The sequence below is a fragment of the Acomys russatus genome, chromosome X, assembly GCF_903995435.1.
Source record: "Acomys russatus chromosome X, mAcoRus1.1, whole genome shotgun sequence".
NCBI lineage: Eukaryota > Metazoa > Chordata > Mammalia > Rodentia > Muridae > Acomys > Acomys russatus.
In genome coordinates this window covers 120,264,015-120,280,476 of record NC_067169.1, presented here as the reverse complement: position 1 = coordinate 120,280,476, position 16,462 = coordinate 120,264,015, and the positions used below count along the sequence as shown (strand labels likewise).

At 37.6% G+C, this 16,462-nt stretch overlaps 1 long non-coding RNA gene across 1 annotated transcript in view; it reads right to left on the bottom strand.

Annotated features, from left to right (window-relative positions):
• The window catches only part of LOC127185623 (uncharacterized), a 113,907-nt gene extending 97,725 nt beyond the window's left edge, over positions 1–16,182 (bottom strand). Inside the window, exon 1 of the long non-coding RNA XR_007830198.1 lies at positions 16,103–16,182. This is a non-coding gene — a long non-coding RNA (uncharacterized LOC127185623). The remainder of the gene's footprint in view (positions 1–16,102) is intronic.
• Positions 16,183–16,462: the final 280 nt, after the last annotated feature.

Here is a 16,462-nt window from a genome sequence, read left to right as displayed (position 1 = left end):
TGGATATCTAATACCCATGCTCCTATACTGTGTCTAAGGGTAAAGAACAGAATGCATTAAAAACAACCAACGTTCAAGAACAGAATGCATACAATGAACCAAAGTTCAAGAACAGAATGCATACAAAGAACTTCTAAAGATTCTGAGCACAGTGTAAACCCATTTGTTTAGAATCTATCCCTGGAACTTATACAACCCCTGAAAGGAAAAACCCTGAGAATTTGTCTCTCAGGAATGTAATGTAAGTGAGGTTTCTAGCTGCTTCAGGAAGTGGCTTCAACATCACCAAAAGACAAACAGCTCAGTGAGAAGGACCTACTGGAGGCTTTCAAACAGCTTCCTCCAGTTGAATGTCAACAATTTTGACTCAATACTGCCTTGGGACCAACTGATTCTTCACTGGCTACTTCAAGGAAAGAGGGTATAAAGCAAATTAATTCTCTATTGAGCTTTCCAAGTTGCAATGGAAGTTATGATGCCATTGGGAAATGCTACTTTGAATGGAAGTGATGTTTCTCATTGGTCCTACCTTCCCCAGGCTCTTCCACTGAGATAATGAAGGGTATGCACCTTGTATCAGCTGATACCCTTCTGACTACCAGGGCTAGAAAACTTAGTCTTTCTGACTCCTAATTCTGATTCTAGGTTAACCACAATACTATGAAAACAGCTCAGTGTCAGTGCAGAATGTCCCCAGTAAGCATTTATTCCTAGTTGGCTTTTGAGGCTTGTTCAGCACAATTTGGATTTATTGTTCTCTCTAGTTGTTGCAACCTAGAATAATGAAAACACAACTTAGCAGTAGTATAAATATAGCTACTTTAAGAAGGGAGGTTTGCTTTACATGTATAAAATAATGTCTTTCAAAATGGTACAAGTGACTTCTAAAATGACTCAGACTATGCTTATGAATTATTCACACTTCTCTATTTACCTCCTTTAATTAACACAACTGAGGAGGGAACAGAAAGTGTAAAGAGGAGTCTATGTTTCTCGTGGTATGTTTTTTATTTAATATTTATACATGCATACAGTGTGTTTTGACCAAATCCGTTTCCATTCCCTCTCCTCCAACTCCTCCCTTATCTCCTTAACCACGTCTTTTTCCCTCCTGACTTAATGTGTTCTTCTTGAACCCACTGAGTCCACATAGCAGCCTCTTGGGGGGCTGCGTCACTGAAGAAAAGTGACTCCCCGACCCCAAAAGCTATCAATTGCCAATGGATTCTCAGCTAGGAATAGGAATTCCTTGAATCCTCCCCCATATTTTATAAGATTTTAGCTGGCTTGATCTTGTATAGGTGTTGTGTTTGTAGTCCCAGCTGCTGTGAGTTCATATGTACTATCAGTTCTTTTTTGGATAAAGAGGTCTACTCCTTCTGGCTCTTACATCTTTTACCCCCGTTGATTACTAAAAGCACTATCTTTTATTTTAAATACATATTTAAAATTACAAATTTAATAATTTATGAATTTATTTTACTTTGAATGTTTCTAATAATCAAGTTCATTGAGGCAGATCTTGTAATCATATATTTGATAGTGTCTAGCTTTATAGTCTGTTTGGACATATGCATGGAATGTCTACAACACATAATAGAGAATATTATATGTTATAAACACAGAGGCCTAGGTTATTATAGCTTAGAAGTTGTCACGAGAGTAAAAACAAGAAATGGAAAAAGTACCGAACTTCTAAGTAACTATTAATTCTTAAGTTCTATGATACATTATATATCAATAGAATGAGAATGTATATCCTCTGTAATTCTCCTAAGAATCATTGGAGTTACACTTTATTGCTTCATTTTCAAAATTAGGAGACTTGGAGTATGTATTAGTTAATTCGCTCATGGCCAGGCAGGCAGTATAGGATGAGGCCACAGTTCACTTCTCTCTCTGACTCAAAAGTCTGTGCTGTTTTCTCTGTACCATATTGGTATCTAAAAATATGCTTCTTCAGATCTGCAATAGGAAATTCACATGATGATCCTGGAATATCTTATCATGCCTAGCAAGGAAGCTCTCAAAGACTACCAAGTTTATGTGAAAAGGACTCAGAAGCCTATTTAAACAAGCTCCCAGTTTCCAAAGATGGTCCATTTTAGACTCAAATATGAAGAACTGAGGGGATTAGAACATCAAATGTGCTTAAATCCATGAATATATCATTAAATTTTTTATATATTTATTTTTTAAATTTAACTTTAAATTAAAATGTTTTCTGGATATTTATTTATTTATTATTAAATTATTCAGATTACATCTAAATTTTTATCCCCCTGCTTGTCTCCTCCCATTCCTTCCTCCCTCCCTCCCTCTTTCATCTGATTCCCATCCCCTAGGTCTGTGACAGAATGGGACCTCCTCGCCCACCATATGGTTACAGCCTGTCAAGTCTTATCTTCGTAGCCTTCCTATTTTTCCTCTGAGTGCTATCAGGCCTCCCAACCAAGGAGAAATGGTCAAATATGGGGCACCAGAGTTCATGTCAGACTCAGTCCCTGCTCTCCACATGACTGTGGATAATGTCCTGTCCCTAGGCTAGATCTGAGTAGGGGTTCAATATTTACTACATGTATTGTCCTTGGTTGTTGCAGGAGCTTGAGAAGAACCCCCTGGGTCCAGATACAACCATCATGATGTTCTTAGAGGTGTCTAGGACTCTCTGGATTATTCTATTTCCCTATTCTCCCATACTTCTCTCACCTAGAGTTCCAATAGGAGGTCCTTGCTTCTATCCCAATCTCCTGGTAAGTGAAGACTTTCAGGGGACCTCCCTGTTGGGCTAGAGTCCAATTATAAGTGAGTATATATCATGTAAGTCTTTCAGAGTCTGGGTTAACTCAGTCATTTTTAGTTCCATCCATTTGCCCACAGATTTCAGGATTTCCTTGTTTTTAATAGCTGAGTAGTATTCCATAGTGTAAATGTACCACAGTTTCTTTACCCATTCTTCTACTGAGGGACATTTAGGTTGTTTCCAGGTTTTGGCTCTTATAAATAAGGCTGCTTTAAACATGGTTAAGCATATGTCCTTGTTGTGTGGTAGAGCACCTTCTGGGTATATTCCAAGGAGTGGTATAGCTGGGTCTTGAGGTAGCCCTATTCCCAGTTTTCTGAGAAAGTGCCAGATTGATTTCCAAAGTAGTTGTACAGGTTTTCAATCGATCAGCAATGAAAGAGTGTTTCCCGTTCTCCACATCCTCACCAGCATGTGCTGTCACTTGAGTTTTTTTGATCTTGGCCGTTCTGGTGGGTGTAAGATGGAATCTCAGAGTCATTTTGATTTGCATTTCTCTGATGACAAAGGATGTTGAGCATTTTGTTAAGTGTTTCTCAGCCATTAGATATTCCTCTGTTGAGAATTCTCTGTTTAGTTCTGAGCTCCATTTATGGATTGGGTTATTTGGTTTGGTGTTGTTTAATTTCTTGAGCTCTTTATACACTTTGGATATTAGACCTTTGTCAGATGTAGGGTTGGTGAAGATCTTTTCCCAGTCTGTAGGCTGTCGCTTTGTTCTCTTGACAGTGTCTCCTGCCTTACAGAAGCTTCTCAGCCTCATGAGGTCCCATTTATTAATTGTTGACCTTAGAGCCTGGGCTGTTGGTGTTCTGTTCAGGAAGTTGTCTCCTGTGTCAATGAGTCTCAGGTGCTTCCCCACTTTTTTTCTAACAGATTTAGTGTCTCTGGTTTTATGTTGAGGTCTTTAATCCAGTTGGACTTCAGTTTTGTGCAGGGTGATAAAGATGGGTCTAATTGCATTTTTCTACATGTAGACATCCAATTAGACCAATACCATTTGTTGAAGATGCTATCCTTTTTCCATTGAGTAGATTTGGCTTCTTTGTCAAATATCAAGTTTCTATATGTATGTGAATTTATTTCTGAGTCTTCAGTTTGATTCTATTGATCAACCATCCTGTTGCTGTGCCAGTACCATGCTGTTTTAATTATTGTTGGTCTATAGTACAGCTTGAGATCAGGTATGGATATTCCCCTGGAGGATCTTTTACTGTACAGATTTGTTTTAGCTATTCTGGGTATTTTGTTTTTCTATATGAAGTTGAGAATTTATCTTTCAATGTCTTTAGAAATTATGTAGGTATTTTGATAGGGATTACATTGAATCTGTAAATTGCTTTTGGTAAGATGGCCATTTTTTATATATTAATTCTTCCAATCCACAAACAAGGGAAATTTTTCCATCTTCTGATGTCATCTTCAATCTCCTTCTTCAGAGATTTGAAATTTTTCAAACAAGTCTTTCACTTGCTTGGTTAGAGTTACTCCTAAATATTTAATGTTGCTTGTGGGTATCCTTAAGGGTGTAGTTTCTCTAATTTCTTCCTCTGCATGATTGTCATTTGTATATAGGTAGGCTAATGACTTTTTTGAGTTAATTTTCTATCCAGCCATTTTGCTGAAGGTGTTTATCAGCTCTAGGAGTTCTCTGGTGGAATTTTGGGAGTCACTTATGTACACTATCATATCATCTGCAGATAGGAATAATTTGACTTCCTCCTTTTTGATTTGGATCCCCGTGATCTCCTTTTGCTGTCTTATTGCTCTAGCTAGAACTTCAAGAATGATATTGAAGAGATATGGAGAAAGTGGTCAGCCTTGCCTGGTCCCTGATTTTAGAGGAATTTCCTTGAGTATCTCTCCATTTAATTTGCTGTTGGTTATTGGCTTGATGTATATAGCCTTTATTGTTTTTAGATATGTGTCTTGAATCCCTGATCTCTCCAAAGCTTTAAACATGAATGGGTGTTGGATTTTGTCAAATGCTTTTTCTGCATCTAAGGAGATGATCATGTGGTCTTTTTCTTTCAATTTGTTTATATGGTGGATTACATGGATGGATTTGTGTATATTAAACCATCCCTGCATGCCTAGAATGCAGTCTACCTTGTCATGGTGAATGATATCTTTGATGTGTACTTGGATTCAGTTTGCAAGTATTTTATTGAGTATTTTTGCATGAATGTTCATAAGAGAAATTGGTCTGAAATTCTCTTTCTTTGTTGCGTCTTTGTGAGGTTTAGTTATCAAAGTGACTGTGGCCTCATAGAATGAGTTTGGTAATGCTCCATCCATTTCTATCTTTTGGAGTAGCTTGAAGAGTAACAGTGTTAGCTCTTCTTTGAAGGTCTGGTAGAATTCTGCACTGAAACCATCTGACCCTGGGCTTTTTTTGGTTAGGAGACTATTAATGACTGCTTCTATTTCCGTAGGAGAAATAGGGCTATTTCATTTGTTTATATGATCTTGATTCAATTTTGTCAGGTGGAATTGAACAAGAAAATTGTCCATCTCCCTTAGATTTTCAAATTTTGTGGCATATATGTCTTTGATGTAGGATCTTATGATTCTTTGTATTTCTTCAGTGTCTGTTTTTATGTCTCCCTTTTCCTTTCTGATTTGTTGATTTGGGTAGGGTCTCTTTGCCCTTTATTTAGTTTAGCTAACTGTTTGTCTATCTTGTTGATTTTCTCGAAGAACCAGCTCCTGGTTTTGTTGATCCTGTGAATTGTTGTCTTTGATTCTAACTTATTGATTTCAGCCCTGAATTTGATTATTTCCAGATGTCTACTCCACTTGTGTTTCTGCTTCTTTTTTTTCCTAGGGCTTCCAGGTATGTCATTAAGTTGCTTATATGAGATGTCTCTAATTTCTTTATAAAGGCACTTAATGTTATGAAGTTTCCTCTTAGCACCGCTTTCAATATGTCCCACAAATTTGGGTATGTTGTTGTTTCATTTTCATTGAATTTCAGAAAGTTCTTTATTTCTTCCTTGACCCAGGTGTCATTAAGTAGAGTTGCTTAGTTTCCATGTGTGTGTAGGCTTTTTGTTATTTCTGTTGTTGTTGAAGTCTAGCCTTATACCACGGTGATCTGATAGGATACAAGGTATTATTTCAATCTTCTTGTATCTGTTGAGGCTTGCTTTGTGACCTACGATGTGATCAATTTTGAAGAAGGTTCCATGGGGTGCTGAGAAGAAGGTATAATCTTGTGTGTTTTGATAAAAAGTTCTGCAGATATCTGTCAGATCCATTTAATTTAATCCATTTAATTCATGATGTTGGTTATTGTCATTATTTCTTGGTTTAGTTTCTGTTTCAATGACCTATCCTTCAGTGAAAGTGGGGTGCTGAAGCCTCCCACTATTAATGTGTGGTTTAAGCTTCATTAATAGATCTTTTACAAATGTGGGTACCCTTGTATTGGGAGCATAGATATTCAGAATTGTGATGTCATCTTTGTTGACTTTCCCTTTGATGAGTATGAAGTGTCCTTCCTCATCCCTTTTGATTAATTTTGGTTGAAAGTTTATTTTATTAGGTATTAAAATGGCTACCCCAGCTTTTTTCTTGTATCCATTTCCTTGGAATATCTTTTTACAGCCTTTTTACAGCCTTTTACCTTGAGGTAATGTCTATCTTTATTAGTGAGATGTGTTTCTTGAATGAAGAAGAATGTTGGATCTTGTTTATGCATCCATTCAGTTAGTCTGTGTCTTTTTATTGGAGAATTGAGACCATTGATGTTGAGAGATATTAATGGCCAGTGACTGTAAGTCCCTTGATTTTGATGTTGGTTGCAGTAGAGAGTTGGTGTGGTTGTGTTTTTGCAACAGTGTAGCTATCTATTTCCCATGTAATTTTGGTTGTAGGTTGTCCCTTTGGGGTGGAGTTTTTCTTCTAGTAATTTCTGTAAAGCTGTATTTGTGGATAGGTTCTGTTCAGTTGATAGCTTCTGGAGGAGGGAAAGTCAATTCTCTTTAATGTTATCATCACTGGTAATTTGACCTCTTTCCAGTGGATGGCCCCATATGGGCATCATAAATGGGCAACATAATTAGACTAATTAGGTTATAAAAAGAGGACATATAACATTGTGAGGTAGGGATATAAAATTTATCTAGGGGATGTTAGAGGTTGGAATGGGAGGTGAATATGATCTAAATATATTTTAAGAAATTCTCAAATACTTAATAAAATATTTGTAAAAGAATAGATAAGAAAAATTAAATAAATAAATAAACCAAATAAGAATTGTATGTATGCTCAGAAGTAAATTTAAGAAACCAAGATTGATGAAAGCAGTCAACAGAAGCACAGAAAGGAGGCAGTAAAACATCCATTGTTCTGTAACATATAATGGGGCAATCACTATGTTCCTGGATGCTGGCAAAGGCGACATGGGGTTGTATAATTCCCTGACTTAACCAATAGTAACACAAAGTTGGTTTGTTTCAGATGGGGAAAGGCAGAAAAAGTAGAATCCTCCTAAGATTTGGGTCCTTTGGGCTCCTTCTACCCTACTGATAAGCCCTTTTCTCCAGACAAATATCCACTTTGTGATAATAAATGAAAAATAAATATATACACTTAAATTTAACTTTGAAATATTAATGTAATATTACTGTTTTTCTCTTTTTGAAAAAAATATTTTTTCTGTCATACCCTATAAAGGAAATACATGATAACCCAGTATAAACAAAGAATCTCAGCCCTGGCGTATTACTATCTGATACTATTTCATCAAGGAGAAGTGGTGCTCTTTAGAGAACAGTTGACACTATGTCTGGGTCTGGAATTGTGCAAAATGAGTATGAAATGTCTTGTCAAACCAAATAAGCAAGGACGGTTTCAATACAAATGGAAAGATGAGCTCACAGGAAATTATTCCCATTAGCCTATGGTGGTATAATTTTATATAAAAAATGAGTAACAGCTACAGTGGATCAAGACACACAAAATATATAAAAAGCTATGATCTCATAGCAATACTTAAATGGCTTGATTGGCCATTAGTGAAGGTTGCTAGGGTACCAACTCATTGTGAAAATTGGTATTTTTAAAGGGAAGGTATCAAATAATTATCCTGCTTTTTTGGTTTACACTGTCATTTAAGGTAACTAAATGGTTGGTGAGTAAAGTTCTTCTATATAGAAAAATTGAACTAATAGATGTAGGAGAAATACCGGAAATAGAAAAAGTGGCCCTTTGTAACCCTTAATAAAATAATGGGCCTAAGTTATAATTACAATGATTGATAAAAACCATTAGGTAAAGGGACAAAGAGGCTTTCTGTCATGGAACACTTCAGATGACACCATTTGAATCACTGAACAATCCTAGTATCAGACTAAACAAGAGGCAAGCAGAGTTGACTTATAAAGTGATGTCAGAAAGGATTTTCACCCACTCACCACAAATTTAACTTGAATAATCTAATAAAATATTCTACATATAGCTAAAAAGATTTCTAAAAATAGAAGGGATAGAGAAAAACTCAAGAAGTAAGCAATCAGATAAATTAAGAATATGAGACATTCTTTGGGACAAAAGATCTGAATTTTCTGACAACTCTAAAGCAACAAGCTATAAGATATAACAAAATACACATTTGAAATTTGTTTAAATTCTATTTCAAGTAAGCCAACAAAAATTTGTCTTGAAGAAAAATCAGGAAAATTTGAATATGTGTTGTATATTCAGTAATATTTATAAATTATTCATTTTTTGATATTTGGTAATAGATCAACACATAGATAAGATAGACAGTCAATCGGACAGACAGACAGAGGTAAATTCTTTCATTCAGATTTTCATTGTTCTGACAAACACACTTGAGAAAATAAACTCAAAACACAAAAGATTTGTTTTGGCTTATAGTTGAAGAGGTTTCAAAACATGGTCACTTGGCTCCATCCATCACTGTGGGTCTTCAGTGAGGCAGAATTTCATGACAGGAGGAAAAGGAGGGACAAAGAGGATGTCAGGACGGCCAGGTAGCAACAACAACAAAAAGGGCATGGGGAAGGGTCCAGAAATAGGATATGCCATTCCAGGGAATATCCCTAGTTATTCACTTACAGTAATTAGACTCAGCCTCCTAAAATTTCCACTACCTCCCTGGAATCCCATAAAATCTTGAATCAGTTGACAAGGTAAAGGTCCTTATGATCCAATCACCTCCTCAAGTCCAACCTCTAAATATTGCTAAACTGGGGACCAAGTTCTAACTATCTTTGGGCCTTGGGGAAGCATTCCAGACACACATAGGCAGAGAGGCTAGGGATGTAGATAAAGTGGTAGAGCACTTACTCAGCATGTGCAAAGCCCTGGGCTGCATCCTCAGTACCACACAAACTAGGCATGGTAGTGCACATCTGTAATCCTAGCACTTGGGAGGTAGAGGCAGGAGCATCCGGAACCCAAGATCATTCTTAGCCAAAGCAAGTGTGAAGCCAGTGGAGGATTAATGAGGCCTTATCTAAAAAAAAAAAAAAAAAAAAAAAAAAACAATAGGTACGATTGCTGTATCAGAAAAAGAAAGAAGAAAGACATTGCTACTAAGGAAAACATAAAATATGGAGAAAAAAGATATTTGGGATCAAAAAAGATGAGAATGTTTAGATATGGAGATCAAGAAGCCAGCCAAACAAACAGGTTTAAATGTACAGTGGGAGGCTGAAACTCAGATGAAATATCAGAGCTAGACATGGAGATTTGGGAATCATTTATATAACCACCTCTACAGAGAGAAACCTTGAGATTAGACTTTCTCCAGGAAAGGAGAAGGCAGAGCCAGGTTTTAGGTCAAGACAAGATTTCAAGCTCAATGGGATGCTCTGGATGGAAGAGGGAGAAAGTGTTGAGAAGAAAAAAAAGAGCAGACAATGAGAAGAGCACAATGAGGAAGAAGTCAGAAAAGCATGAGAAATCTGAAATAGTTTAACTTCAAGAAAGCTAAAGAAGAGAAGGTTAGCAGCAGAAAGGTAGCCAGCCATGTTACATCCCAGAACAGAGTTGAAAAAGAAAAGGCCTCAGAAAATGGATCAATTCCTAAGTACACATTTCTACCATATATCTTAATTTCAAGCTGTCAATTGCATCACTAATAGTGAATATAGAATGATCCAGAGGGTCCTAGATACCTATAAGAAGAATATTGTAACGGGTGGTTCCAGGCCCAGGGGTCCTGCTCAAACTATGGCACCAGCCAAGGACAATATGTGCAGTAAACTTCAAACCCCTACCCAGATCTACCCAATGGACAAGACATTCTCCACAGTTAAGTGGAGAGTGGGGACTCACTTTCACACAAATACTGGTGCCCTATATTTGACCACGTCTTATTGATAAGGAGATCTGGTGGCACTCAGAGGAAGGATAGCAGGCTACCAAGAAGAGACTTAATACCTTATGAGCATATACAGGGGCAAGCTTGGATGTAGGCAGAGTCGACAGCCAAACTCTGCCAAGACAGGGTAAGCAAGTCCTCAATAGTTCCTGCCTAACAAATGTGTGTTTGTCAGACACATTGGGCCAGAAGGCAGAAGATGATGTTCCAATGTTATAGACAGTCTTGGGTGACTGTTCAGGCAGCAAAATGTCTCTGTCTTTTTTCCCCTCTCATTTTGGAAGTTGCTAACCTGCACTTCTGGTTCACTCAAATAATTGTTTCATTCACTCTCAAGTCTCTGATGTGGTTGAAGACCAGATAGTTTAGTTTTACAATTAACCTTAGTTGTTTAGCGGCTAAGATGTTTTTAGGTCTAGATAGATCTTTTAAGTTGACAGAGATGAGATATGGTAGATATTGATTCTCATTCAGAATTTTAGAATCACCAAGATAGGAAAGATGTCATCTACGAGGTTGCGAAATACAAATAGCCAAAACACCATGAATGTAACATTCATATAATCTCTGGTTGTTTTATGGTTCTTCTTGCTGTATGTACTTTTTTACTTATGTGTAATAATATAAACGTATATGCCCAAAATAAAATAAAACATTTGACCTGCCTGCATGATGTGCTAGGACAGGAGCTTAGCATAATCATTATCAGAGAGACAGAGAGATTTCATCAAGCAACTGATGGGAGCAGATAGAGATCCAAACATTAAGTGGACCTCTCGGGGAGTCCTACAGAAGAAGAAGAAGAAGAATCTGAGGAACCAGAGGGGTCAGGAGCACCAGGAGAACATGGTCCATAGAATCAACTGACTGGGACTCATGGAGCCTCACAGATGATCAGAGAGCCTGCATGAGTCTGACCTAGCTCCTCTGTATATTGTTATGGCTAAGTTTCTTGGTGTTCTTGGGAGAATCCAAACACTGGGGGAAGGGGTATCCCTAAGCTGACTTTTGCCTACTTGTGAGACCCTTTTCTTCCTACTGGGTTGCGTGGTCCAGCCTTGACATGATAGTATGTGCCTACTCTTACTGTAGCTTCTTATGCCTTATTTGGTTGATGTCCTTAGGAGGCCTGTTCTTTTCTGAGGACATGTGGAGGGGGTGGATCTGGGAAAAAATAAAGGTGGCTGGAGAGAAACTGGGGTAAGAGTATGGAGGGGAAATTGCAGTAGGGCTATAATATATGAGAAAAGAAAATAACTTGAAAAAATTAAAAAGACAGGAAGTCAGGTGGGCAGGAGTAGGGAGGGAGATGAGGTGGACTTATGAGGAATGGGGGGATGTGAATATGTTCAAAATTCATTATACTAAATTTTCAAAGAATTATTTAAAATATTATAGGATAATATAAAATATAAACAGAAACTTCTTTAATTACCCATTTCTTCACTCATTTCTTCCTTCATTTCCCTACCCTATCAGCTATTTATCTAACTAACTTTACTGAGTCTCTACTCTAATCCAAACCCCTGCTATGTGTGGCAGATACTGAGACAAATAAAATATCTGCCCTCCAGAATCTCACAGCTTAATGAGGAAGACAGACCTAGAAAAATAATTATAGCATAGTACTAACATTTCAACAAGGACTTATTAAATGTAAATTCTGGACCAGACACCATAAGAGGCACTACAGATACAAACATAAACAAGCAATCCTATCTGCAGGGAGCTCTAGGCATAGCCTGTAAAGCAGATGAAATTACAACCAATTGTCATATGAACTAGAAATAGAAGAGCTATACAAATTACAGGAGAGTGCTACACAGGAAATGAGCCTTGGGAGTAAGCATTTGCAAGAAGCCTATTCACATCCCATTTTGCACATGAATTTTTAGAGATGAGATCTACTCAAAGTTACACAGAACCAGAGTTCAAGCATGAGTCTGGGAGACTTGGGAGTTCAAGTGTTACCTGAATAAAGAGAAAAGGGAGAAAGGAGAAATAAGGAAGACTGAAAGGAGAATGAAAAGAGACCAGCTGTTAGCACCAGCCATTTTTCCACAAATGCTACTCATGGGTCAGAAGCTCCATGAGACCCATACAACCAAACCCTCACCACATCCTGTGAGGAAGAAACTATTCTAATTTTGCAATTTTATTTATGTTCCCTAGAGACGTTAGGTAACACCCTCAGTGTCACTGAGCAACATGTGAACTAAAGCCATTCAGAGTCTCAGTCCTTACATAACTCCCCTGACAGCCGAGAGCAGTGCTTGGCCCTCTTTCCACCATACCTCTGAGAGGATCCCCAGCCCCTACATCTCCCTGTTGATGGCTGTACTGGAGACCTGTGAGCACATGAGCTGAATTCACATTCTATGGCTGATTTCCGTTCTAAAGAGATGACTTGGGACTGAGGTAGGAAGGAGTAAGACTCAGTTTTGCTTCATCTTTAACAAGAAACAATGCTTTTTTTTTGAGTTTCTACAGTAAAGACTTGACACATTTTTTTTGGTAAAACAATTTTAAAAAGGAACAAGGCAAATCTTAATTATGGAAATTTTCTTGAGAATATATTATTTCTCCCATTTCACATGTATTTCCCAGGTGTTCTTTGCTCTTCCAACAATTTCTAGTAAATTAGTCAATTGTGTTCAGTTCAGACATCACTGTTTTTATTAATATATGGCAATTGTATCACCTGACTCCAAATTAACTTTCTTTCCACATCAGCAATGGCCAGTACTGCCAAAGGAAGGGTTTGAACTTGCGATCACCCCCAGGAACACTCAGGCTTCAGTTTGTGCTGCTAAATTGGAGGCTGTGGAATGTTTATGAAGTGGGGTTTGGATGTTGGAAGTAGATAAGTGGCGGGCCTTTGTTTCCTTCTGGAACACATCTTGTAAACACGCTCAGCCTCTGGTCTGAGCAGAGACACACTTTGCTACCCTGCCTTTCCTACCACGATGCACTGAAATATCTCTGAAACTATGAGCCAAAAGAAACATTGCTTCCTTTACGTTGTTGGGCAAGGTATTCTGTCATAACAAGAAAAGTAAATAATATACAAACATATTTCCTGACCGCATGTCATCTCCGTTAGCTATATTCAATATGAATGCTCAGCTTCTTTTTGCCTCTGTTTGGTTTCTTTTGCCGATTACGCTACCACTCAAGGCCCATCATGGAGGAAAGTAAAGTTTGATGAGCTGTTCAGGCTTGGAGAGAGAAGCAAAGGAACAATATTGACTATGGCTGGAACATCTTCCAAATGGCAGAAAGATCACATCCTATGATGCTACAGCTATCCTGGGAAGAGTTTGCAAAAAGTACAGGAGTACAGACAGGCTTTTGGTTCATAGGCCATAGGGCTCGTGCTGTAACAAGTTTATTTGCAATAGTTCCTTGTCCTTCCTCCCTTTTGGTCTCCACTCCATTTTAATCTTTCTTACTGAAAGAACACCATTCCCGGACCTGGTTAACTAAATATAGGCAAGCAAAGCTCATTTTGAGGCTCCCTCCAGATAAAAGGAAAGAAGACATACTTGAGGGATGATACTTGTCTTCCTGTCTGCTTTGTCGCTATACTTTTCTCTCCCATAAAATCATTTTGTACACTAAAATCTCCCGAAAGTGACCTGAGGTGGAAGAGTTTCCTTTGTTTTCTTCAGAGCCAGCTTATAACAACTTCCGTCTCCCCGGTGTTCAGGAAAACAGTGAGCAAGAATAGTTTAGACAAGATGGACAGGAGGAAAGAGACTCAACTTTGAGAGTTGTGACTCTTAATTCCCACTGGTGGGACCAGTGATGACTCCTGAAAAGGAAACTCAGCTTCTGTGGCTGAAAAGCCTAGGTATCAGGACTCCAGACACATCCTAGCAGAGGCATCTTATGTCCTGGAGTCTCACTTTATTTCTCATTGTGTCAATAGCTCCTTTGTTGATAGAAAAGGATTTTGGATTTTTTTGGGGGGGTTGTTTTGATTTGGTAGAAGGCAATGGTTTCCAGCCTTGGGTGTGCTATATGGCTTTTGTTTGAACTTCTCTTGAGTCAATTTACATTATAGACTGATCTAAGGTAAACTGGGAGTATCTCTTAGGAGCATGATCTTACATGGCCATTTGGTTTGGGGTTAAGTCATACTAGGGTACTTTTTAGGCTAAGAAAAGATTCAGAAGTGTGAAAATTTTCAAGAAGTGTATTTGGAGAATCCTCATTTGTTTGCTTTGACTTTATCTATTGTACTTTTACTTATGGGTTCTCTGGCTCAGCTTCCTTTGAGTTGTGTTTTAGGTGATAGACAGCTTTCAACCATATCCCTATAACTAAAAGGCATTGATTAACTGTTGTGCCATCATGCAGCCTACATGTTTACTATTTTTTAATTTAGCTGTTTAATGGATCTTTAGAATTGGAATAGAGTGATTAGAACTCAGGTGAATGAGTTGAAATATCTTATGGGTAGCCATTTGTGTTTTTGTATAATGAAGACTCAAATGAAGGGGGCTGGATTGATGGTATAAAAAAGAGAGAATGGTATTATTCTCTTTCACTTAGCAAGTCCTGGGAAAAATATGGAAAAAAAGAGGTAAATTTGGTTAAAAGACCAAATTATGTCTTTCAGACGTTCCAGTGGATAAGTTTAAAACTCCGTAAGTAATTTCAGTTGAGGTATCTCCTTCTGCTGAGAAAAAAAGGAAATATTAATGTAAATCAGTGTCTTTGTCATGTAAATTTCTATCTTGTTTCTGCCAAGAGCCATGCATTTAGAAGTTAAAGGTTGTGCAGGAGATGACCAAATTAGTGTTCCAAAAGAAAGCAAACAGGCTTTTTAAAACTAGCTAATGATAACTCTAACTAGAATCAATACAGCCTCTGGGTTGCATCTGTATTGTTTGATGTGACCATGTATATGCATGCTTTTTTTATGTTTGTATGCTATCTAAATGGTACCTTACTGACTTAGAAACAAATGAGTCCTGAAGGTAGAACCAGGCAGAATTTAATTAAAACCATTCCCTAGAATTTCTAGAAATAATTTACTAGGCTAATCGTAGCTGCTTTGTTTATATATTTACTTAGACTTTCTTGAGCTCATTTATTCTTGTAAATTCACTTTTCAGTTTTACATAAATAAGTTGATATATATTTTATTTGATTAGAGTTTTGATCTCTCTATCCATCTGGCTTTTCCTTTCTACTAAGACATTTAGTTTTCAATGTCTCTAGTACAATGAGGTTTGGAGATTTTCCTTAGGCAAAAAAATTTCTTCAAGAATTGATTATAATTTTCTAGCTTCTTAAATTTCATGAGTAATCTAAAAATGACTGAAAAGTGAAGTGAATAAACATAAGATATGATAAGTGTTTATGAGTGAATATAATAGAAGTAAAATGTCCATCATTTAGAAGTTAAAATACTAAAACATTTGCCAAGAGTTCAAGTACTCTTCTTAAAATACGTGAAAAGATAACAAATTGACTATTCTTAATGTGTTCATAAATTACATAAAAACACCTTGATGTATGGATATCCGATCTTTGAATGAGTTTGAGAACAACTGTTTTGAAAGGTAAATGCATATCTGAAAATAAAGGCTTCACTCAAAGTAAATTTTCATATAACATATTATAATTTGAAAGTAAATGAGATTAAGCAATACATTTGGAACAAGATTAAAGATTATTTTTAACTCTCCCCACTTTCTACTTCCCACCTGTGGCAGTGGGGAGAGATGCTATCACCTCTCCCATCATGAAAGCTGGTGAGCTGTTCTTGCCCCTCACCAGCTGTAGGCAGCATTGGGTGGCCTAGCTGAAGAAAAGCTGGATTGCTTGCCCTGGTGGTGAGATTGTAGGAAAGCCTGTGGGCTGAACAGCCCAGCTGCCACCCTGGCCCAGATTCAGGGCTTTGAGTTGTCCCATCCCAAAATCTACCTCACCTGTGAACTGTTGGGGCACCTGAAATATCTGATTCTCCTGATCCAAAGTTGTAGGATCTCCATGACAGCGGGCAACAACAAGGTAACTAGGAGGAATCCTGGTGAGGATCCAATATTGATGATGTGAGAGAAACCAGAGGACTCAAACTAACCAATGAACATTTGCAAGTAAAGATGTGTGGACAGAGGGTTACATTGTGGAACATACTGTGACATACTACAACTTCCACGATGAGATTTGTTTTTATGTTTTGCTTTGTTTATTTTTTGTTATTGTTTTTAGTTTCTTTTGGGAGGAGGTTACAAGGGTAGAGGGCAGATTCGAGAAGACAGGGAGATGAGTGGAACTGGGGTACATGA